The 26,157-nt window shown below is 35.9% G+C and overlaps 1 protein-coding gene and 1 long non-coding RNA gene across 2 annotated transcripts in view; one reads left to right on the top strand and one right to left on the bottom strand.

Moving 5' to 3' along the window:
* Positions 1-26,157, bottom strand: part of LOC109089494 (prosaposin-like) — a 141,915-nt gene that overhangs the window by 58,075 nt on the left and 57,683 nt on the right. The gene's annotated exons all lie outside the window — the stretch shown is intronic.
* Positions 1,728-2,945, top strand: LOC122140598. The gene is made up of 3 exons (XR_006157184.1): positions 1,728-1,900; positions 2,485-2,544; positions 2,634-2,945. It is a non-coding gene; the product is annotated as an uncharacterized LOC122140598 (long non-coding RNA).

Below are 26,157 nucleotides of genomic sequence, written 5' to 3'. Positions count from 1 at the left end.
GTGGTCTCTTTCAGGGAAGACCTTGCATTTTCCAACATGACAATGCCAGACCACATACTGCATCAATTACAACATCATGGCTGCGTAGAAGAAGGATCTGGGTACTGAAATGGCCAGCCTGCAGTCCAGATCTTTCACCCATAGAAAACATTTGGCGCATCAAAATCAACTTATTTTTCCCTTAAAATGATACATTTTCTCAGTTTAAACATTTGATATGTCATCTATGTTGTATTCTGAATAAAATATTGCTAAGATTTAAAACTTCCACATCATTGCATTCTGTTTTTATTCACAATTTGTACAGTGTCCCAACTTTTTTGGAATCGGGTTTGTACTACTGGAGTCTGGACTATGGATTAACTTTAAGCATTGTGTGTTTGTACACGAAAGACAGACGCGCTCTTCATTTATCTCACTTTGCAATAATAAAAATAACAGTGTCATCATGCAGATAATTCATGTGTGCTTATTATATTGTTTCAAATTCTGATCTTATATAGGTCTAATATCAGTGTCGTACCGTGGGGTTTCAGTCAGGGACTTCAGTAAGCAACTGTAAACCATATACCCACATCTCTATTACAGCTAACGCAGACATATGCATATAATGTCTCAACGACAATGACAGCTGATCAACAATTTCAACAGTAGGCTAGATTAGGGTGGATTAAATGCAGTGTAAGTAATTAAACTCAAATTCAATGGATCAGTATTAGTAAATGTAATCCACTATGCACATTTAAGTCACTTTAAAATTACAAAGTGCCCACAGCAGCAAAACTGTACAAATGATGGACATCTACACACCACACCACAGTATCATCAATGCACCATGTACACCTCCATAACAATGTGCATGATACAATATGCGTCAAATAATAAAGCACTCACTTGTCACTTGTATATAAAATCCATGTGTCTGTCATTTCATGTTCCTTTACTTTAAAAAGTAAACACAATTAACAAAATATCTTGTTGTGCTTAGTGCTAGCTGTTAGCCATGTATAGAACTCATAGTTGCAATCTCTAAAATGGTGCACAAAACCTTTGCTGGCCTTCGTTAGCGAATCCAGTTCGGGTGTAGTAGGTCTTCCTTTCTCAGTTAATTCCTTTTTGTCTGCAAAAGAATGCCTGGAAAAAGGTGTTTCGGTAGATTGGCAACAAGGTTTGATATAGAGGTGCTGGCAACTGCGGCTGTCATTTTCTTTCTGCTGAATTTCACTTTCATACCTTGGAATTTCCCAACTAACACTGTGGGAAGCATTGGGCACATTGCTAGACACAGAGGGCGTGCTGTCATTGAATGTCAAAATTTGATTGGCTGATGGTTCTTTCACTAATGCTCGTTACAAATCAGATTTCAACAAAAGAGTCTCTGTAGTGCTGGCCGCATACTTTTTTTTTTATGTAGGATATTCCAGTACTACTTCAACTAAACTAATCATAGACAACTTTGTGGACATTACACAAATGAAAACGATACCTAAATAAATCAATAAAAACTGTTTTTACACAATTTTATTTTTTATAGGGCCAACAGAGATGGCCCTGCTGATCCTGATGGCCCACCACTGCCTAATGTTTTTTTTCTTTGCAAAAAACAGAATTAAAAAACACAAAATAACAAAAAAGAAACCCATTAAAACAGAAAAATCAGCACATCCACCCATATAAATCAGCACACACTGCACTAGTCTGTTGCACATTTGCTAAGCCAGGATGAGAGCATGCAGCTATGTCAAGCCAAGTGTAGATAGTTGGGATAAGTGCACGTTCACGGCATTCTTAAACAGACCATGGGATCGATCACAGAATCAATGATGCAAAAATGGATAAAACCCGTGCGGCATACTTCTCGCCAACTGAGCAACAGCTTCTAATGGAAACATATGAAGAGGTGAAACATATAATATGTAAAAAGGGAAATACAGCTTCTTTAATAAAACAAAGACAAAGTTTTATTTCAGATTATAGATAAGATAAAATCAATTAGAAAAAAAACCTAAATAAAAATAGATAAAAGAGATAGATGCAATAGATTAAATAGACAAAATACTGTAGATGATATACTGTAGATGCGCATAATGTATATGTGTTTGCAATTAATCATACATGTGCTTGCATAAGTAACATGCATGTCCACTGGTCACATTTAAGGCAAAGTGTCCAACTGTTAATTTAGGGAAATTACAAATAACTCCTTGCATTGTAATTATGATGGCTTCAGTGGAGCACTGGTTATTTGGACTACTTATGCATTCAGTTGGTCCGCTATTGTCTGCCAGGCTTACCCACTTATCCACTATGCGTATCTACAGTATTTGATCTATTTTGTTCATTTCATCTCATGTCTCTTTTATCTATTTTTATTTAGGTTTTTAGTTTTCTATCTAATTGATTTAATCCAATCTGATAATTTGATCTGTTTTTTATCTATCTAATTGTTTATTTATCTCTCTTATGTATCTCTCCTTCTTAAAGAACAAGCGTGTGTGGCCAAAAAAGGACCTGGCAGCAAGTACAAGAACATTTTGCAGGCTGGTAAGTGACTTGATGTGGGGGAAAAAAAAAAAAGCCAAATTAAGTGAATAGTGTCTGCTGCCATATTTTATTGTCTGTGTTGATTGTAGCATTGAAAAAAAAAGGCTCATATATCTGGCACGGGGGGTGGCCCTCCAACCCAAGACTTGACAACAGCAGAGGAGCTGGCCCTGGAGTGGAATAAAGGGAAGCCAGTGATGGAAGGGACACAGTGAGGGACAGCCACTGACTCTGGCCCAGCAAGAGAGACTGGCCTCTTCATACAAGGTACATTACTGCCGTACTACTGCACATGGAAAACAATCAAGTATTTAGATTTTGTTATGTGGACTGTCTGACTTTGCCTTACCTTGCAGTGTCTGGTAACACACTTATACTTCTGGAGCCACCAGACTATGATCCGCTGGTGACTTCTCTTTATTAAAATCATAGGCTTGGCATGTCCTGTCAAAACTATCAATACAAGTTCTGTTGAATATATGTTACTGGACTTCGGAAGGCTTAAGGTGTCATGTCAATTTTGTGTAAAGAAGATATTTTGAAGATTGCTGGTAATCAAACAGTTGGTGGCTCCTACTGACTTCCATTGTATTTTTTTCCCCTCTTTTATGTTCAACATAAGAAAACAACTCATACAGGTTTGGATATTTAAAAATATTTATAAAAATATTTAACTAAAAATATTTATAAGGTTGTTGCCATCCTCAAGAGTAGAACCATTTTCAAAATATATTTTATTATTCCTTTATTCGAGTTGAAAGAGACTAACAAATGGAACATTTATTTAGAATAAGCCTATATATACACACTACATATTGACCTCGTCATGGACTTAAATGAAACCACATTTGCAACTTCATCAGCCATTTCTTATAATCTCAACAACTGCAATAATATATGCATTCATCAAACCTCTAACAGCAATATGAAGTCTTCATAACAACACTAAAATAGGGATACTTGGATGAATGACAGTATATGTTGTATTTTAATGCATGATAATTAAAATGATGCAACATTTGCAGAAGACCATGGAGTGACTGTAAAACATTAATTTCTAGAAGGATTTACAGCAGAAACTAACAGATAAATCACTAAGACTTAATCTTAGCCTGGTTGTTAGCCTGCTCCGGAGCAGGCTAGCTGCATAGTGTAAATCTCCATAGTAACTTAATGTAGATTAATTTAGCCTCCCTTCATGCAACCGAGTCAGGGCTAAATTCAGCCAGGATAACTGGAAAATCCCAGCTTAATCCCTTATCTTGCTTTTGTGCAATACCCCCCTGGACTTCTTTTTGATGCTGCTTTTGATGAATAGCCTACAGCAAAACTGACTCATAGCACTGATGATAATAGCACCGTTTATTTTCCAACCTCACGTAACTCAACCTGATTTCTGTGTTTGGAAATGAATGTTGTGAATCAAGGGTTGTTTTCTAATTAAATTACAAAATTCTTAAATTGTAGTGTTGGTCTAATTCATTGGAAATGTTTTACATTTTACGGATTCCCCGAATCTGCTGCATGCCCAGACTCTGTATACGAAACCATATTATTATCAGTATTATTATTATTATTATTTAAAATAGTTTCATTATTATTTAAACACATTTTAATTAATACAAAGGAACAATAAAAAGTTATACATTTCTTAATTCATGGACATAATTTTCAGCATGTTGTGGGCTCTGTAAACTGGAAAAAATGTGTTAAAAAAGGCCAGATAACTATTATGTGTGACCTGCTGAAATAGCCTACATCAGCTAATTATGAAATGTAAGTTTCAAGCCTTTCATAATGTGTGACATTAATGTGACTATAGTGCCAAAATATGTGATAGAACTAGGCCTAGCCTGTAACATGCAACAATAAGCCACCTATTCAATTTTAATTTTTATGGCATAATGCACACCTCCTTAAATGTAATCTAAATATTCCAAGTTACTTTTTGTAGAATTTCAAGGCGTTTTTCATGTCACAGTTTTAGCCTATTAATCTTGATTTCTCAACTTGTTTTGTTCAAGTTTTTGTTGTTGTTGTTGTTTTTTATGGTGTGAGTCAGAGTAAACTGCTACACGAATAGTGTCTAATGAACGTGCAGCCTTGTATGGTGGACCAATGGATGAGGTCAGGATTTTTTGTTCAAAAACTTTCATTAGCCTGTAGATTGAAATGAAAGACCCTTAATACAACATAAGGAAATTGTGTCGTTTTAATGGTTTTCATAAATACCATAACATGCAGTAAGAGCCTTTGTGTAAATTTATGTTTTTTTTTTTTTTTTACAATTCCGATGCGTTAGGCTACAGCCTACGACTATCCCACGTTTTGAAATTAACCCTAACTGCAAATTTTCTAATTATTTTTAAGGATGTTATAATATTATTATTGTATTATTTCATTATTTGATCTCCATTTAGGTAGAGGTGGAAAGAGTACAACAATATTCTACTCAAGTAAAAGTACCATTACATTAATGAAATTTTACGTAAGTAAAAGTAAAAGTACCAGTCTAAAAATCTACTCAAGTAAAAGTAAAAAGTAGCTCGTTTAAAATTTACTCAGAGTAAAAATTACTTAGTTACATTTTAACAGTGGGAGGAGGCAAAAATGGGACAGGCCAAGGGTGTCAAACTCAGTTCCTGGAGGGCCACAGTCCTGCACAGTTTAGATGTAACCTTAATTAAACACACCTGATCCAGCTAATCTAATTGGTGTGTGGAGATTCAAAGAAATCCACGTGGTGACAGGAATTCTGAGAAGTCCACGTATTCAAATTAATTCCACGTGTTGAGAGGGATTCTGAGAAGTCCACGTATCCAAGATGCCACGTATTCAAAATGTGTTCTACTCATAATGATAAGTTTCATTTAAAATGTTAAAATTAATATTCCATGGTAATGATATGTCTCATATATATTAACAAGTTTCATTTATATATTCAAAGTTTTTGGTACACTTCGTGGTATATTTCATATGTAATTTCAAAGTATTTCTAACTGTGTAGTCAGCTGGGTCTGCTTTGCATAAGGAGTTAAACTGCACGTATTGTTTTTTTGTGCCAATATTTCTGAGAACTATCAGCATGATATTTTGAATCTAAAAAGAGGAAGAGGTCCAAAGTCGAGACACTGACTAGATTATTTTTAAAGGTCATGTGTTATTAATTATAGTCCAGATGACGACTTATGTCTGGAACGGTAGTATATAAGATAGAGATACGCACTCTGCAAATTAGGATAGGATTGACTCTGGTCTCTCTATCTTTTCTTCAGCTCTCACTTCCTTTTTTTCCTTGGCTTCACTCGAAAACTCTTAGACTCAGACTTAGAACTCTTACAGGTTTTTATTCAAATTCAGATACTTTAATACTTAATACTTTGGTACTTTTGACTTAAACAAATGACTGTTTATGTTTTACTTACAATTTTACTAATGGTTTGATTAATACTAGATGGGTGCAATCCATCATAAATGGATTGTTATAAAAATTTAACAAAAATTGAATTAAAATTTCCAAAATTTAAAAATTTTAATAAAAACAAAAGAATTTTGTTTCCAAGTTATGATTTGTGGTTTCTGTTCTCTATATTCTTTTTAATAAATTTACATATTATTACACCTTGACCGTCTGATTTGGATTCGATTTTGCATCAGTTTATGGAGGCACCGCTGGGATAGATCGATCCTTGAAGTACATTTGATGCATCGCAAGGCAAGAAAAAGAGAGGTGAGTTGCTCATCTAATTCTCTTTATGGGCTTCTGTTGGCGCAAACCTGCCGAGTCTAAGAGCTATATCTGCGGACCCATTTTGATAATTTTTCTTGACTGCAGCAAGAGAACGAAATTGGGGCGGTACGGTGGTTTAACCATGTGTGAGGAATGAGCGTGCGCTCTGTGTTTGAGAACGGCGATTTGTAGCATTAAATGTGTCGTACACTGAAGGGGTTTACCGACAGTGTGGATAATTCTGCGTAGCAAGTACACTTTGCGGGGCTTACCGGAGGTGTATTGCGGGTGCTTTCAGGGCTTACTGAAGCGCAACAGTTTTTGAGACACGCGCTGTAAGGGCTTACTTCAGCATGCTGGTCAGATCTGTATGTCGTCTCTCGTTTTGATATAGGCTCTGGGAAAGGACTCGACAGCTTTGACTCTTGCAGAATTCCACTTTGCGACTAAATTCTAAATCCATATATTTTGACAATTGTTTGAATGTGGCGGAATACCACATTGTGACTGATTTTCAACTTTGTATAATTGCTATAATTGTCAGACGGTTAATTAAGTTAAATGAATTAAGAGTAAAAGAGAACACCAAATTTAACAATTTAATTAAGTGTATTTAATTGAGTGTATCTGAATTGGATAAAACTTTTTCTTTGTTGGGGGTGTCAACACACGACGTAATGGCTAATGTACAGATGGTAGACAACCAAAATGAGTAATACCGCCGTAGGGCCGCGGCGTTAACTGCAAGTCAGCCGCGTGTTAAATTTATTCGCGAAACTACCGCCAGGTGGCGCAAAGGGACGGATTGCGAACTGAATGTAATTGTAAAATGAGATAAAAGGAGGAGGTAAAACAACAATAACATAATGATATAACATTGTACCATCTTTAAAAACCATTAAAAAATGTACAGTGAGTTAATTTCAAAATGTAGGATAGTCTTAGGCTACAGTCTACTCATCAAAAATTAAAAGAAGACCTTTACACAAAGGATCTTATGCTTGCTATGTTATTAAACAGTCATTAAATATAAGGCCTATATATACGGATAAAAAAGCTAAATGTTTTCATTTCGGTTACAAAGCCTATTTTTCCTAATGAATAATAGTTAAGCTTGAAATAGGCAACATCACGAATATGGAAACGTTTGGATTTCTCCCGAATGAGAGCCCAACCTTACCTTATGGTTCGCTTTAAATTATTCATTTATTTTTTTTTTGTGTTTGTTTATAGTTAAGCCTATATATTATATATACTGCAATTATATTTATCCATTAGAATTATATATTTGTAATTATTGTTCTGTTCTGATAAATTTGTTATATTTAAAGGATTTGTTGTAAAGTGAAGAGAACTAAAAATATCCTGGTGGCACATTATTAGGCCAGCCGTTATTATTTCTGAATGTAATAAAATGCAACTTATACATGACTTGTATATTTTTTTCCTCTCACAAACTTAATTTATTTTTTAGCCTGTTTTAAAAAAATAAATAAATAAATAAATAGAATAAAGTAACATGCAGGAAACGAAAACAGGCGATTAATCGGTTAAATTTTGTTACTGTGGGGTAATTATAATTATTATATACTTAGGACCAGAGTCTGGGCCTAATCTAGGCTATCCAGGTTTTTTTTTTTTTTTTTTTTTTTTTTTTTTCATTGCATCTAAAAATGACTTTGTGCAGCACATTCACTTCGCACGCTCAACCTGCCTCGCGCGTTGCTCAGCTGTGGACGATTTAAAAATGTTTGCTATAAAGGTTGCTGTCCCATTTTAATACAGGAATTGTTCATTAAAAAAAAAATCGAATTATATTGTTAGTTCTAATTATATTGTTAACACAAGTTCATTTAGGCTATTTAACATGCACTGTGACATTTTACCCTGTTTTAACTTATAAACTTCTTGAGATTTTAAAGTCATTTTAATAGTATTGAAGTTCAAGTTTTTAAAAAAAAGGTTTTAAATGCTTAAAATTATTTCTATGAATTTATAATATGTTAATTGCTTAAATTATTTATATGAATTAATAATATGTTATCATGTTTATTCTTGTAGAAAATTAAGTGTTTATTCTTTAAGAAAATAAGGGAAAAAATAAGGGATGATCCAAAATATTATTCATATTTGTTTTGCTTCACCTATTTATGTAAGCTACAATTATTCTAAAAAAAAAATAAAAACATGTAATTAAAAGTGCCATCGGCCTGAGTAAATTTTACCATTATAGAATTGTGACTTTTTTATAGGTTAGTGATTTAGGAGGTGAAAATACTGTGAAATTACAAATGTTATGGGATTTTAAAGCATAACAACTGAAGGTCTAAAGCATTTTTTTTTAAACAATGGCATGGCACTTAAAGTTTTTGAAACTAAAATATTATTTCAACCATATAGCCTGTGAATAAACAAAATGCATACTTTTCAATGAAAGAACACTGAGAGTTTGCTTCTGGTGTTTGGATTTGTACTTCAATATGAGCTCCAAGTTTAGGAATAGCCAACACGTTTTTTTTTATTTTATTTCTCTCTCTCTCTCCATTTAACTCTCTATATAACAGCATTAACTTACAATGAAATACATCTTCCTTCAGGAAGACTGAATGTTTGTCTGTCTTGCTAAATGTTTGGCTCATGATCAGTAAGTTGTATTCGCTCAAACTGATTTAGTTAAATCAAAACTTGCAGTTAGCGCGAGTCCCGCGCGCTGTGAAGCGGGAGCAGCTGATGGAGGACTCCGCTTGGTCGTAAAGCCTTCCGCAAACGCTACGTTCACAAATAACAATGATTTTCGTAAAATAATGATTAATTAACAATTGATAATTTGTTATTATTATGGTCTTGTGAAAACAATAATATGGGCTGCGGGAAAATAATGAATAAAAAGAGTAGGGCTGCTGTGAGTGCAGGCATGTTTCAGCCCAGTAACATGACAACACAACGTTCCTCACAGCCAAAAAACAGACCTAGTTCAGTTCAGCTGGAGGGGGTTGGGGTAGTTCTGTATAGCTTGTTGGGGTCGAGATAAAGGTGTGAATCTCTTAGTCTTTCACATGGACAGTGTCTTATGAGGGTATCAAACTTGCAGAACAGGTTTAGATAGGACTCGTCATTTTGGTTTTAGGGCAACTTTGAAGAAAGGTTTTGATCCACTTCAAATGTTGACTAATGTACAGCGCAATATAGTTTATTAGTTATTCTAACTTCAGAGGAAGTTGCCTTAACTAAAAAAAAAAAAAAAAAAAATTCGCAAACTGTTGCGTTCATTTTATTTTGTTTAGTCTAAACAATATTATTTTTAGACTATGAAATATAAATTCTCACAGAATGTAGCCTTTTCATAACCATATATTGTCTATATATCTCTTTGTGTTTTTTCGAAAATCCCAAACAGAGTCCAGACATCAGTATGATCCGTCTATGATGTTTTATAGGCTTTTTTAGATTTGGGAATACAACATGCGTTACAGACATGACAAAAAAAAAAAAAAAAAACATTTTGGAGTTTTTGGAGACATTATTATTATTATTATTATTATTATTATTATTTGTAGCCTATTTACAATGCACAAACCAGAAGCAACAATATCTGCAGAGAAGGGTTGGCCATTCTCAAAAAAAAAATATCAATTTTATTTCAATTTTCGTTTTTGTGTTTCAGAGGAAAAATCAGTGTTAAGGCATCTCTCCATTACAGACCGTTCTGAAAGAATAATTTATGCAAACACATATAAAAATGCTTTAAAAACTTTAACAGAGATGTCTAGAGGGTATTTAATAGGTCTGCCCCCCACGTAAGATTTTTCTAGTTACTAGTCGTTCATTTGTCATTATTACTAATCGCAGGTTTATATTAAATTTACATCTATAATCCATAATGAGCCTTAATATATTCTGCACTCAAGCACATGCATTAAGTTTGCCCCCAAAGCACAGGCAGAAGTAGCCTAATAATTGTAAAAAAGGAGACATTTTAATTATTTAATAATAAACAAATGTTTTATTGTCGGCTGCAAGATGAAATTCACAGTGCTGACTCTCTCCACATGGACGCGCCTTTAGAGAGAAATACAACCTTCACAGATTACATAATGCTTTCGTTCTGAATTGATTAGTTTAAAAGACATTTCAAGCTTTCTGTAGATATATTTATCATGTATGTGAGATACCGCAATTTTAAGTTAATTCATTATCAGGAAAAAATTCAAGTGATCTTGAGGGCGCCTCCCTGTCCTGCATGCGCATTAATAATTTTCGCACAAACACTTAAATATGAATAATTATTCACATTTTGCATATGCATTACAACGTAAATTATTTTTTTTACATGCAATTATCCAAAATAAAACCAAACAAGATTTGTAATGAAGATAAAACAAATGAGAATAAATGCTGCGCGTGCACTCAGCATCACTCGCGCCCCGCAAATCTTGCACGCAGACATTTTACCCACCTGCATTTAAATGTGGCTGCAATTTATTTTTATTTTTTTTTACTTAAATTCTTTGTAAGCAAGTAACGGCGGCTCCCTTTAAAATCACTGAAGTTGTCTATTAATGAAGCTCTTTTTTACATCATTTTAACTTTGGTGATTATAATGAGAGAACTTGAGTTTAATCGTGAGGACGTTTTATTAATCAGTCCATTCTTTAGAATTTCAATGATTTAGCTAAATCGTGCAGGTTTTTTTATATTCGTTTCTTGTTTTAAATTAGGCCTAAATAATGGGAACGAAATTATACAGTGCCTGACGTTTTACTAAAATAAAGAAAATAATTTATAAAACACGCAACAATTTCTTAATCAGTCTACAGACAAATATATTTTCCCAAGAAGTTGTCTGTCAAAATAAAGGACAGTTAACGAATAACAAAAATGCATGCTGTTTTATTAAAGGAATTTTAAAATATAAATTAAAAATATAGGCCTAATATATGAGAATATTGACATTTTGCATATAAATCCATGTAGCCTAGCTCACTAAAATAGGCTAACCACTTTTAATGCTACGATGCAAAGTAAACCACAGTTTATTTTGAATATATAACACATAATTCATATTATATAAATAATACTGCACACCTATTAAATATGTCAAATCTAAAATATGGTGTAATACTGTGTAGCTTAGAGAAAATATAAGCACAGGCTCAGGCACAGGCTTGACATTTATCCCTGCTTGAATTCGTTCTAAGAAATGCACATAACTTCATAAGTACCAAACTTTCATCTGTAAATATTAAATATTTTAACTATAGTGTTTTTCTTTCACATTTCCCCTGACTGCAGCCGTCAAATGTAACACATCAGCGAGGCAAAACTGACGTCTATTTGCGCAAAATGTGCTTTGATGCGCTTGTTTGAAAACTTGTGATTAAAGCGCCACTCAGCGGTCAAAAGCTGCAAATGCACTTTGCAGACGCCGCGGCGGCGGTACGAGCGGCGGTAGAAGTAACGTTTTGGATGTCCACCTACTGTAAAAGGAGCTCTTAACGAAGCTGTCACTGCCCAAGTAGCGATGTTAGGCATCGTTAATAAAGAAAAGATTAAACAGAAAATGGCTAGAGATGAATTTCAAGAAATATGGGTTCCGCGTAGGCAGTGTGAATGGTTGATGAAGGAAGTTAATGATCCTAAGAAACAAAAGAAATATGCACGTGTTTTATGTTGTTTGTGAATTTGTGTGCAAGCAAAAGGTCTTTTAACATCGCAATGGAAGGATAGTTTGTGTGGATAAACAGGCACAAGCCGCTAGAGACGCTACACAAGATATGTGGGATTTATTAGACATTGTAATTAAGGAACCAAGAGCAGATGCAGGGAGAGTTCCTAAAATTGATATCTATAGCTGGCAGGAATATGCTTCGAAACTGAAAGCAGCGATTGCCAAGGCAGGGAGACATGTGACGAATGTTTCTGAAAATGGTGGTATACAGGTTGCAGCTATTTCTCCTGGGGACCTGGAGGAAACTTAGGATGAGTGGGGCGTGTATGTGAAACTGCGTCCAAAATTACCCCGCTACAGTGAAATAAATAAGGAAAAGGGAGTTGTTGTTCCCACCGCCCCTATGGCTCCGATATCCATTCCTTTGCCTGGGCAGGCAATGCCAGGACATCAGGAATCGACAGCGGCTGGTCAAGTGGGGGTTTATCGATCTATGGGTGTGTGAGATTTGACTAGTATTGTAAATACACTGCCACTCTAACAGTACCAATTTTGATTTCTGGGATCGTTTGTGGGTAATGGCAAGAGCCAACCGCCTAGCAGTGAAAGATCTGTATTCAATTTGTGAGCAAGTCTGCCCATCTACATAACGGGACAGATTGTTAATCTCACCCCTCCTTTTCCAGCCACCAGCGAATGCAGATGATTACGCAACTCAGTACAGAGTGCTGCGTACCAACGTACAGCGTTAAAATAGGAAATGGAATTCAGACTTTCACTAATGTGACAATGATTAGGCAGGGTCCTAATGAACCTTTTGTTGATTACACGGAGCAATTCACAAAGGCACTGAAAAGAAATTTGTGGCAGCACGTGGGGGTCCATGATCCACACTGCGCAGTCAAATATGAATGCTAAATTTACACAGTTTCGTTCTTCTCTGCCAACAATAATTGACTGGTCTTCTTTTGTTGCATGGGGGACACGGGCTCAAGACATCATGGAACAACAGAAGAAGGGACTGGTTGCTGCAGTTGGTCAGCCCTCTGCTCCAGCATTTCACTGTTATCATTGCCAGCGCGATGGTCACTACGCAAACAGGTGATCGAGATTTCAGAAAGCCCAGTTCCTCTTCAGCAACAGCAGGCACCGAAACCACTTCCTCGAGCTCATGCTGAAAATAACCCCTGGTGCAGAGTGCTGACATGGAGGCTCAGCTAAAACAACTCATGCAGCAGGTTGAAAAGCTGACAAGAGCTCTTGAGAATACAGACTGACAGATAGTGGCCTCCCTTTTATTTGAACACGAAGACCCTCGTCCATTTTTACATGCTAACCTAGGAGGCCAGGATAGCTACATTCTTCTGGACACCGGGGCCTGCGTTTCTGTGACTGACTTTGATCTGCCTTTAACAAATAAACAAATGAATCTTCAAGGTATATCTGGTCGCAGTATTTCTCTAAGCCTCTGTTGATTCCTCTAATAATATATCCATTTGAACAGCCACTTTTGGTGCAATTCTGGGGTTGGAGAAAGCCAAGTTGGCACGGTAATGGGAATGGACATATTGAGTAAATTGGGAGCAGATGTTTTGCTGACTAGGGGTCAATTAATTAGTCAGTGTCTACCAATTCCCATACCAGGGTTCAATAAAACTGGAATTCCTAAATTAAGCCTTGGAGCTATCACAGTTAATGAAAAGAAGTCTACTGATTCCTCGTGATACAATATTTTTCTGAGAAATTTTCCAAATTTGTGGGTCAACTTCTAAACTTGATGTTGGTCTTTGCAGGATTAAACCTTTGAATGTTTCAGGTCCTATACATCCTCCAGTATTTCAGTATCCTCTTCGGAGAGAAAGCAGAGAGAGCTGCACAGGAAATTGTGAACCAGCTTCAGGAATCAGGGATTTTGGTAAGGTGTACTTCCCCAACTAACTCACCTTTGTGGCCTGTGAAAAATCCAGATGGTAGCTATAAGTTAACTATAGACTGCACCACATTGATGATGCTGTGACTCCTAAATAACTATTGTTGCTGATCCAGCAACCATTCTTAATGACATTTTCTCCAAACCATCTCTATTTTATGCGCAGGGTAGATATCACCAATGGCTTTTGGTCTTGTCCTATCAGAGAGGAAGATCAATACAGTAGATGCCTTTCAATATTGTGACAACATTCTTCTCACATCTCAAGATAAAGCACAACACTTGAGTGTATTCACTCGGTTGTTGAAAAACACTCCAAGATGCCGGTGTTTCCTCTTGAACAAACGAAAAGCCCAATTGGTTTTCAATCTCGGAAGTTAAATTTTTTAGGTCAAAGTATAGGTTGTGAGGGAAAGAAGACCTCTTTCAGACCGGGGTCATAGCCATACTCAATTGAATAAACCAACCACAGTTACTGGTTTAAGATCATTAATGGGCTATTCGATTTTTAATGGATGTATATCCCAGATTTTTCTGATTTGGCTAAACTCTCTGAACAGAGGCTCTTACTAAATGAGGCCTTCCGGGGGCTTCCCCCTTGGAGGTGGATGTGGAACAGCAGACTTGCTGGCTGAGTCTTTTACTTCTCCTCAAATCCGCATTAATGCCCTCCTCTCCTGCTTTACATCACCCCCGACATGACAAAGGCATTCCATGTATGGACACATGGTTGGCCCAAGTGCTTATAACGGTGTGCTGGGACAATGTAAGGTGACAAAAGTTATGGCATTGTTGGGTATTATTCAACTTTGATTTCTTCTTCCATGAATGGACAGATGCCATGTTTGATGGCCCTGTGGACATGGCTGAGTGGGCATTGAAGGTCACTGAGCCCATATTCGGTTATAATCAGATGATCCTTCACTCTCCACAGTGTTTCCTATGCCTGCTCTCAAGACAAAAATAAAGTCGATTTCAATCAACAACATGCAAAATGGGAAACGCTCTCATGAACCCTCAACTCACTGTTGTTGCAGACAACCGCGACAAATACTGCCCTCCCTAATGGAGAATGAGGGGGAGGTGCACATGACTGCCGCTGAGGTTATTAATCTGTGACAAGGGACATTTTGTCAGAGATGAACCGTTTTTCAGATTCTCTGGACATGTTTGTGGATGGCAGCAGCTTCTACGAGGGTGACGCGCTATACGGGCTGGGCGGTAGTGGAGGGGAAGATGGGCGAGGTCTTGGCTGAGGGGTCGCTTCGGGGAGGAAGTGCTCAGATAGCTGAACTGCATGCTTTAAAAGCTGCCTTAAATCTGTCTCTTAACCTAACTGAAGTGAAAATAGCTAAACTAATGTAAATATTTTTAATGATAGTGCATACAGCCTACCATGTAGTTAAGAGTTTATGGCCCTGTTTGGAAACGTCGTGGTTATTTGACCACAGCGCGTACCGCCAATAAGTCCATCAACCTTGATTAAAGAATTCTTAACACGTGAGAAAATTCCAATCAAACAGTGTCCGCGGTATGTAAACGTCACAGGTCACAGTACATTCAATGATTGGTTTTTTTTTGCAAAAGAAACTCTCTAGCTGATAAGGCTGCGAGAGAAAGCTGCAAGGGGTGTGTGCCACTGAGGGGAGTAGCTGTTATTTTCCCCCAGTTCATCCTGATTGCACGGTTCAGAAAACTTTATCTAAATTGGTACACGACTGAGGATCGTGAATGTGTTAAAAAATTAGGAGCTACCTTAACTGCGGAAGGGGTTTATGCTCTGAATGACAAAGTCATTCCGCCTAGCGGATATCAAAACTGAACTAATTGATCGTGTACCACATTATTGCAAACACCGAGGGGTTCAGGAAAACATATGCTATGTTACACAACATGGTTTTGGTTAGAGATGTTTACAACCTGTGAAGGATGGACTGTCCAGATGTTATCCACTGTTTTCAAAGGAGCCACAAATTTGAAAAGGTAAAATCCCAATGGCCACAGTCCTCGCCCGCTAGGACCATTCACACATTTACAATTGGATTTTATTTCGTTACCTTCTGATCATGGGTACAAATGTATTTATTCCTCATTTGTAAATTTTCCAGATGCTCTGAGAGGGTATGTTGGATTTTCAATCCCTCTCATTGCACCATGGATCGGAAAATTATAGATTTTCATAAAAATAGGGGTATCTTTACCTGGGAATTTTAGGTTATATGCAATGTCTGTATTTGGTATCTGTGAGGTGACTGAGGTTCTGACCAATGTCAGGAATGCAATAACATTGATTATCTCATTTAGCCAGCTTTCAGAGAATAATCATATATACGTTTATTGCAGTGAGTTTATTTTACGATATAACAAATTGACCAAATTCATCATAGTTGTATAAGACACATACGGATACATTTTTTTTTTTTTTTAAAGTCAATTTCTTTCTAAAAAGGTCTTTTGGTTTTAACTGTGCATTCCCCCTACAGCTCTGTTTTTGTAGCGCTCAATGTCCTTCAGGATAACTGAAAGACACTTTGCAGGAATAATCTTAAAGTACTCACGTGCGCATTGAAGAATGCCCATTTCAGTGGCCCTCAGTGCTCAACATGCCTGGAGATCTTAAAAAAGGCTGCATTCAATCTAAAGGTTACAAATCATGTACAAGTGGGGACGACGTGGGGATGATCCAGAAAATAGGAACTAGGACCAATGTCCTCCAGGTATGAGGGTCCTTATTCGGTGTTGTTTGACCAATCCAACATCTCTTCTTGTTGAAATCGAGCCAGGCTTGACTCGATGGATGCATCTTGCACAAGTGAAGCCTCTGTCGCGCGCTTGCTGATAACTAACCCTCCCTCTAATGTGATTTATTCCAACAGGTGTGCGGCACTTTATATCCCAAGGAATAAACAATGACTAATTGTTTCCTCTCTTTAGGTTACAACAATGAGTCCCCCTGACCTATTGTGTTTAAAAAAAAAAAAAAAAGAAAAAAAAAAGAAACTGAAAACCATGGTGTTTGTTTATGTGTATTGGTATTGTCCTGTTTAGTTTGTCTGTCTCGTTATGTGTGTGTTTTTGTTGTGTTTTTATCCAAATATTTCTGCTCCTACTATTCTATATCTCTAATAGGTACGAGTGCATGCTGTCACACAGAAAATATTCTGCGTATTTGTACCACCACGACTGGTTCTAAGGGTGACCCTTTGGTGTTGACTTCTGCACAGTGCAGCTCATTGAACGATATCCGGAGTGGTTGCTGTGCTTCGTTGCGGGACAGCACTGTTTCATCCTAAGAACTTGGACGCTCAATCATCACCCTCACTCGTTAACTCTACGTCATCTGAGAGACTTTTGCAAAAATCTAACAGCTGAGATATATATACATTTTTATATATATATATATATATGTATATGTGACCAATCACGGAAAGTAGGGACACAAGACGGTTCTGGGGCATTTTTTGAGTTATTCACATATTCTAAAGTGTAGCCTCAAGCTTTTCAAGATGTGTAACACATGGAAATCTGATAATATTTGGAGAAGTTATGGCCATTTGAAGGTAGGGGGCACTCAAAAAGAGCTCAAAAGGCAGAAAATTGCCTCTAAGATTGTGCAGTTCTCCATCTGTTCTCACCTGCTGGAGTGACAATAGGCTCATTTACATCTCATTTAGATAAGCCATTCCCCCTGTAAAGGCTGCAGGTTGCATAACAACGACTAGACTCAACGGGAAAAATCGACCCGTCATACTATTAATAATAAAGGATAATTGTGCATTGTAAAATGTCATTAATTTATCTTTTTTGACTTTTAAAAAAATGATTTATAGGCTGAAATATGTGAGTTTTATCTTTTTATAAAACCCTTTTTTGTCAAAACTCTAAATTTGAACTTGTGCATTGTAGATAACGTTGCAAGACACCTCCTTTAAAATCTGGCCATCATTTTTAATTTTTAACACAAAACGACAAACTTTGATGTTTATGGAACCTCACCCCATAAGAAACAGAAAAAGTATTCTTGCAGATCTCGTTGCCTCCAATGGGGGTTCGGGCACACTTTCTCTTTGTTCAGGGTCCTTCTTTTGTGGATGTAACCATCTCCGAAGTTTGCACTAGTGTGTCTGTTTGCCTCTAAATGTCCAATAATTCGCATGTCCTGCACTCTTTTTCCGCAGCTAAAAAAAAATCCAGCCATATATGCTGTACATAATGTCTGGAGAAAGCTTCTGGCTACAGGGACTGGTCTCCCATGCAGAGAGTTCTCTTTTCTCCCTCGTGTAGCAGTTACAGTCCCAAAGTTATGGATTTTCCCATTTCTCTGTCTTTATATCCCCATCAAATGTTTTACTATCGATATAGCCTCTGATATCTTACGGTCCAACGCGTCTGACGCCAGTCCGATACATTCTTCCTCGTCTTCATCTTCGCTCAGTTTGTAGATTAGGGGATATTATTCAGTCTTATTATGCTGCTTTAACGTCGCTCAGATCGTCTTCAATCAAGTGAGACGTTTGTTCATAAGCATCCGGCTTGTCGAAGAAGTACTTCAAAACGTTTTTCGCCGTCACGGCCAGAGCGCTGCATAATAATTAGCCACGCTTCCCTTGGAGGGCGGGGGCAATCACAAAAGAACAAAAGCGGCTTATCCAGTATGGAAATAACACAGACAATGACACGAGCCCCTACTGCGTGCTAGAATCTCCGAAAAACAGCCGATTTTCAACCTCAAAATGTAACGCTTTTAAATATACCAATACTAGCTATCTCAAACACGGATAGGCTTCTTCGTGATCTCAACTAACAGATTCTGCAAAAAAACTAAAATCACCCAATTAACAAAAATGCGCTTCTTTCTCATTTTGCTCCGAAAGTTGTTCTGCCCGACTTGTGTCACTGGTTTCCGTGAAAAATGGGGTCACATATATTTACAAATTCCTACATTAAGAAAATGCCTTACAAGATTCTTGATCAAACGATATTCTTATTCTCCCATTTATACCAGTATGATGAGAAATCTTTACCTTGCAGGTGCCAAGGTAAGGAAAGGTATGAAGATGTTGAAAATGGATCAACGAAAGTTTGGAAATTAACGACATGGTACCCCTGTATGATAAGGACAAATACCTTCAAACAACTACCTCCCAAGTCACAGAAGACAAAGAACGATGAAGAGTTTAGAGTTGGAAAAGATGGTAGGAGGCTGTAGTAAGTCCCTCGACCCAGCAAAAGTCCAGGGACGCCAGGGGTCGAATTCTTTTTAGTTGATTCTCGTCTGGCCATCCTGGTGAAGATCTTTGTTATTTTTAAGGGAGCTGGGTTTAAGAGGTATTTACAGTACTATCTATCTGGAAATTGTTTTAATTGATTTTCTATATTTTCATGTATGTATCATGTATTTTTCTTTTGAATTACTCCTGTATTTTTGTTTTGATTTACGAAAAGGTGGTGGCGAGTCCCTTTTTGATAAGACTCGAGTGGGGGATTGGTGTGTGGAGATTCCAAAGAAATCCATGTGGTGACAGGGATTCTGAGAAGAAGTCCACGTATTCAAATTAATTCCACGTGTTGAGAGAGATTCTGAGAAGGTCCAAATATCCAAGATGCCACGTATTCAAAATGTGTTTCTACTCATAATGATAAGTTTCATTTAAAATGTTAAAATTAATATTCCATGGTAATGATATATCTCATATATATAAATAAGTTTCATTTATATATTCAAGATGTTTTTGGTACACTTTGTGGTATATTTCATATGTAATTTCAAAGTATTTCTAACTGTGTAGTCAGCTGGGTCTGCTTTGCATAAGGAGTTAAACTGCACGTATTGTTTTTTTGTGCCAATATTTCTGAGAACTATCAGCATGATATTTTGAATCTAAAAAAGAGGAAGAGGTCCAAAGTCGAGACACTGACTAGATTATTTTTAAAGGGCATGTGTTATTAAGATATAGTCCAGATGACGAACTTATGTCTGGAACCGGTAGGATATAAGATAGAGATACGCACTCTGCAAATTAGGATAGGATTGACTCTGGTCTCTCTATCTTTTCTTCAGCTCTCACTTCCTTTTTTTCCTTGGCTTCAATCGAAAACTCTTAGACTCAGACTTAGAACTCTTACAGGTTTTTATTCAAATTCAGATACTTTAATACTTAATACTTTGGTACTTTTGACTTAAACAAATGACTGTTTATGTTTTACTTACAATTTTACTAATGGTTTGATTAATACTAGATGGGTGCAATCCATCATAAATGGATTGTTATTAAAATTGTACTAACATTGGATTTACATTTTCTATATTTGAAGATTGTTATTAATATCAAGAATTTTGTTTCCAAGTTATGATTTGTGGTTTCTGTTCTCTATATTCTTTTTAATAAATTTACATATTATTACACCTTGACCGTCTGATTTGGATTCGATTTTGCATCAGTTTATGGAAGGGCACCGCTGGGATAGATTCGATCCTTGAAGTCATTTGGATGCATCGCAAGGCAAGAAAAAGAGAGGTGAGTTGCTCATAACCCCCATAATTCTCTTTATGGGCTTCTGTTGGCGCAACCCTGCCGAGTCTAAGAGCTATATATGCGGACCCATTTTGATAATGTTTTTCTGACTGCAGCAAGAGAACGAAATTGGGGCTGGTACGGTGGTTTAACCATGTGTGAGGAATGAGCGTGCGCTCCCTGTGGTTGAGAACGCGATTTGTAGCATTAATGTGTCGTACACTGAAGGGGTTTTACCGACAGTGTGGATAATTCTGCGTAGCAAGTACACTTTGCGGGGCTTACCGGAGGTGTATTGCGGGTGCTTTCAGGGCTTACTGAAGCGCAAACAGTTTTTGAGACACGCGCTGTAAGGGCTTACTTCAGCATGCTGGTCAGATCTGTATGTCGTCTCTCGTTTTGATATAGGCTCTGGGAAAGGACTCGACAGCTTTGACTCTTGCAGAATTCCACTTTGCGACTAAATTCTAAATCCATATATTTTGACAATTGTTTGAATGTGGCGGAATACCACATTGTGACTGATTTTCAACTTTGTATAATTGCTATAATTGTCAGACGGTTAATTAAGTTAAATGAATTAAGAGTAAAGAGAACACCAAATTTAACAATTTAATTAAGTGTATTTAATTGAGTGTATCTGAATTGGATAAAACTTTTTCTTTGTTGGGGGTGTCAACACACGACGTAATGGCTAATGTACAGATGGTAGACAACCAAAATGAGTAATACCGCTGTAGGGCCGCGGCGTTAACTGCAAGTCAGCCGCGTGTGTTAAATTTATTCGCGAAACTAACCGCCCAGGTGGCGCAAAGGGACGGATTGCGAACTGAATGTAATTGTAAAATGAGATAAAAGGAGGAGGTAAAACAACAATAACATAATGATATAACATTGTACCATCTTTAAAAACCATTAAAAAATGTACAGTGAGTTAATTTCAAAATGTAGGACAGTCTTAGGCTACAGTCTACTCATCAAAAATTAAAAGAAGACCTTTACACAAAGGATCTTATGCTTGCTATAGTTATTAAACAGTCATTAAATATAAGGCCTATATATACGGATAAAAAGCTAAATGTTTTCATTTCGGTTACAAAGCCTATTTTTCCTAATGAATAATAGTTAAGCTTGAAATAGGCAACATCACGAATATGGAAACGTTTGGATTTCTCCCGAATGAGAGCCCAACCTTACCTTATGGTTCGCTTTAAATTATTCATTTATTTTTTTTTTGTTTGTTTATAGTTAAGCCTATATTATTATATACTGCAATTATATTTATCCATTAGAATTATATATTTGTAATTATTGTTCTGTTCTGATAAATTTGTTATATTTAAAGGATTTGTTGTAAAGTGAAGAGAACTAAAAATATCCTGGTGGCACATTATTAGGCCAGCCGTTATTATTTCTGAATGTAATAAAATGCAACTTATACATGACTTTTTTTTTTTTTTCTCTCACAAACTTAATTTATTTTTTAGCCTGTTTTAAAAAATAAATAAATAAATAAATAGAATAAAATAACATGCAGGAAACGAAAACAGGCGATTAATCGGTTAAAATTTGTTACTGTGGGGTAATTATAATTATTATATACTTAGGACCAGAGTCTGGGCCTAATCTAGGCTATCCAGGTTTTTTTTTTTTTTTTTTTTTTTTTTTTTTTTTCATTGCATCTAAAAATGACTTTGTGCAGCACATTCACTTCGCACGCTCAACCTGCCTCGCGTGTTGCTCAGCTGTGGACGATTTAAAAATGTTTGATATAAAGGTTGCTGTCCCATTTTATACAGGAATTGTTCATTAAAAAAAAAATCGAATTATTTAGTTCTAATTATATTGTTAACACAAGTTCATTTAGGCTATTTAACATGCACTGTGACATTTTACCCTTTTTAACTTATAAACTCCTTGAGATTTTAAAGTCATTTTTAATAGTATTGAAGTTCAAGTTTTTAAAAAAAAGGTTTTAATTGCTTAAATTATTTCTATGAATTAATAATATGTTAATTGCTTAAATTATTTATATGAATTAATAATATGTTATGTTTATTCTTGTAGAAAATAAGTGTGTTATTCTTTAAGAAAACAAGGGAAAAATATTGGGATGGGATGATCCAAATATTATTCATATTTGTTTTGCTTCACCTATTTATGTAAGCTACAATTATCTAAAAAAAAAAAAAAAACAATGTAATTAAAAGTGCCATCGGCCTGAGTAAATTTTACCATTATAGAATTGTGACTTTTTATAGGATAGTGATTTAGGAGGTGAAAATACTGTGAAATTACAAATGTTATGGGATTTTAAAGCATAACAACTGAAGGTCTAAAGCATTTTTTTTTTAAACCATGGCACTTAAAGTTTTGAACTAAAATATTATTTCAACCATATAGCCTGTGAATAAACAAAATGCATACTTTTTCAATGAAAGAACACTGAGAGTTTGCTTCTGGTGTTTGGATTTGTACTTCAATATGAGCTCCAAGTTTAGGAATAGCCAACACGTTTTTTTTTTATATTTTATATTCTCTCTCTCTCTCCCATTTAACTCTCTATATAACAGCATTAACTTACAATGAAATACATCTTCCTTCAGGAAGACTGAATGTTTTTCTGTCTTGCTAAATGTTGGGCTCATGATCAGTAAGTTGTATTCGCTCAAACTGATTTAGTTAAATCAAAACTTGCAGTTAGCGCGAGTCCCGCGCGCTGTGAAGCGGGAGCAGCTGATGGAGGACTCCGCTTGGTCGTAAAGCCTTCCGCAAACGCTACGTTCACAAATAACAATGATTTTCGTAAAATAATGATTAATTAACAATTGATAATTTGTTATTATTATGGTTTTGTGAAAACAATAATATGGGCTGCGGGGAAAATAATGAATAAAAAGAGTAGGGCTGCTGTGAGTGCAGGCATGTTTCAGCCCAGTAACATGACAACACAACGTTCCTCACAGCCAAAAAACAGACCTAGTTCAGTCCAGCTGGAGGGGGTTGGGGTAGTTCTGTATAGCTTGTGGGGGTCGAGATAAAGGTGTGAATCTCTTGGTCTTTCATATGGACAGTGTCTTATGAGGGTTTCAAACTTGCAGAACAGGTTTAGATAGGACTCGTCATATTGGTTTTTCACAACTTTGAAGAAAGGTTTTGATCCACTTCAAATGTTGACTAATGTATAGCGCAATATAGTTTATTAGTTATTATAACTTCAGAGGAAGTTGCCTTAACTCAAAAAAAAAAAATTCGCAAACTGTTGCGTTCATTTTATTTTGTTTAGTCTAAACAATATTATTTTTAGACTATGAAATATAAATTCTCACAGAATGTAGCCTTTTCATAACCATATATTGTCTATATATCTCTTTGTGTTTTTCGAAATCCCAAACAGAGTCCAGACATCAGTATGATCCGTCTATGATGTTTTATAGGCTTTTTTAGATTTGGGAATACACATGCGTTACAGACATGACAAAAAAAAAAAAAAAAAAACATTTTGGAGTTTTTGGAGACATTATTATTATTATTATTATTGTTATTATTTATTTTTGTAGCCTATTTACAATGCACAAACCAGAAGCAACAATATCTGCAGAGAAGGGTTGGCCATTCTCAAAAAAAAATATCAATTTTATTTCAATTTTCGTTTTTGTGTTTCAGAGGAAAAATCAGTGTTAAGGCATCTCTCCATTACAGACCGGTTCTGAAAGAAGAATTTATGCAAACGCATATAAAATGCTTTAAAAACTTTAACAGAGATGTCTAGAGGGTATTTAATAGATCTGCCCCCCACGTAAGATTTTTCTAGTTACTAGTCGTTCATTTGTCATTATTACTAATCGCAGGTTTATATTAAATTTACATCTATAATCCATAATGAGCCTTAATATATTCTGCACTCAAGCACATGCATTAAGTTTGCCCCAAAGCACAGGCAGAAGTAGCCTAATAATTGTAAAAAAGGAGACATTTTAATCATTTAATAATAAACAAATGTTTTATTGTCGGCTGCAAGATGAAATTCACAGTGCTGACTCTCTCCACATGGACGCGCCTATACAGAGAAATACAACCTTCACAGATTACATAATCCTTTCGTTCTGAATTGATTAGTTTAAAAGACATTTCAAGCTTTCTGTAGATATATTTATCATGTATGTGAGACAATTTTAAGTTATTTCATTATCAGGAAAAAATTCAAGTGATCTAGAGGGCGCCTCCCTGTCCTGCATGCGCATTAATAATTTCGCACAAACACTTAAATATGAATAATTATTCACATTTTGCATATGCATTACAACGTAAATTATTTTTTACATGCAATTATCCAAAATAAAACCAAACAAGATTTGTAATGAAGATAAAAACAAATGAGAATAAATGCTGCGCGTGCACTCAGCATCACTCGCGCCCCGCAAATCATGCACGCAGACATTTTACCCACCTGCATTTAAATGTGGCTGCAATTTATTTTTATTTTTTTTTACTTAAATTCTGTGTAAGCAAGTAACGGCGGCTCCCTTTAAAATCACTGAAGTTGTCTATTAATGAAGCTCTTTTTTACATCATTTGAACTTTGGTGATTATAATGAGAGAACTTGAGTTTAATCGTGAGGACGTTTTATTAATCAGTCCATTCTTTAGAATTTCAATGATTTAGCTAAATCGTGCAGGTTTTTTTATATTCGTTTCTTGTTTTAATTAGGCCTAAATAATGGGAACGAAATTATACAGTGCCTGACGTTTTACTAAAATAAAGAAAATAATTTATAAAACACGCAACAATTTCTTAATCAGTCTACAGACAAATATATTTTCCCAAGAAGTTGTCTGTCAAAATAAAGGACAGTTAACGAATAACAAAAATGCATGCTGTTTTATTAAAGGAATTTTAAAATATAAATTAAAATATAGGCCTAATATATGAGAATATTGACATTTTGCATATAAATCCATGTAGCCTAGCTCACTAAAACTAGGCTACCACTTTTAATGCTACGATGCAAAGTAAACCACAGTTTATTTTGAATAATATAACACATAATTCATATTATATAAATAATACTGCACACCTATTAAATGTATCAAATCTAAAATATGGTGTAATACTGTGTAGCTTAGAGAAAATATAAGCACAGGCTCAGGCACAGGCTTGACATTTATCCTGCTTGAATTCGTTCTAAGAAATGCACATAACTTCATAAGTACCAAACTTTCATCTGTAAATATTAAATATTTTAACTATAGTGTTTTTCTTTCATTTTCCCTGACTGCAGCCGTCAAATAGTAACACATCAGCGAGGCAAACTGACGTCTATTTGCGAAAATGTGCTTTGATGCGCTTGTTTGAAAACTTGTGATTAAAGCGCCACTCAGCGGTCAAAAGCTGCAAATGCACTTTGCAGACGCCGCGGCGGCGGTACGAGCGGCGGTAGAAGTAACGTTTTGGATGTCCACCTACTGTAAAAGGAGCTCTTAACGAAGCTGTCACTGCCCAAGTAGCGATGTTAGGCATCGGTAATAAAGAAAAGATTAAACAGAAAATGGCTAGAGATGAATTTCAAGAAATATGGGGTCCGCGTAGGCAGTGTGAATGGTTGATGAAGGAAGTTAATGATCCTAAGAAACAAAAGAAATATGCACGTGTTTTATGTTGTTTGTGAATTTGTGCAAGCAAAAGGTCTTTTAACATCGCAATGGAAGGATAGTTTGTGTGGATAAACAGGCACAAGCCGCTAGAGACGCTACACAAGATATGTGGGAT

The sequence above is a fragment of the Cyprinus carpio genome, chromosome B19 (assembly GCF_018340385.1).
Source record: "Cyprinus carpio isolate SPL01 chromosome B19, ASM1834038v1, whole genome shotgun sequence".
Taxonomy (NCBI): Eukaryota; Metazoa; Chordata; class Actinopteri; order Cypriniformes; family Cyprinidae; genus Cyprinus; species Cyprinus carpio.
This window is presented reverse-complemented; position numbering and strand designations above follow the sequence as displayed.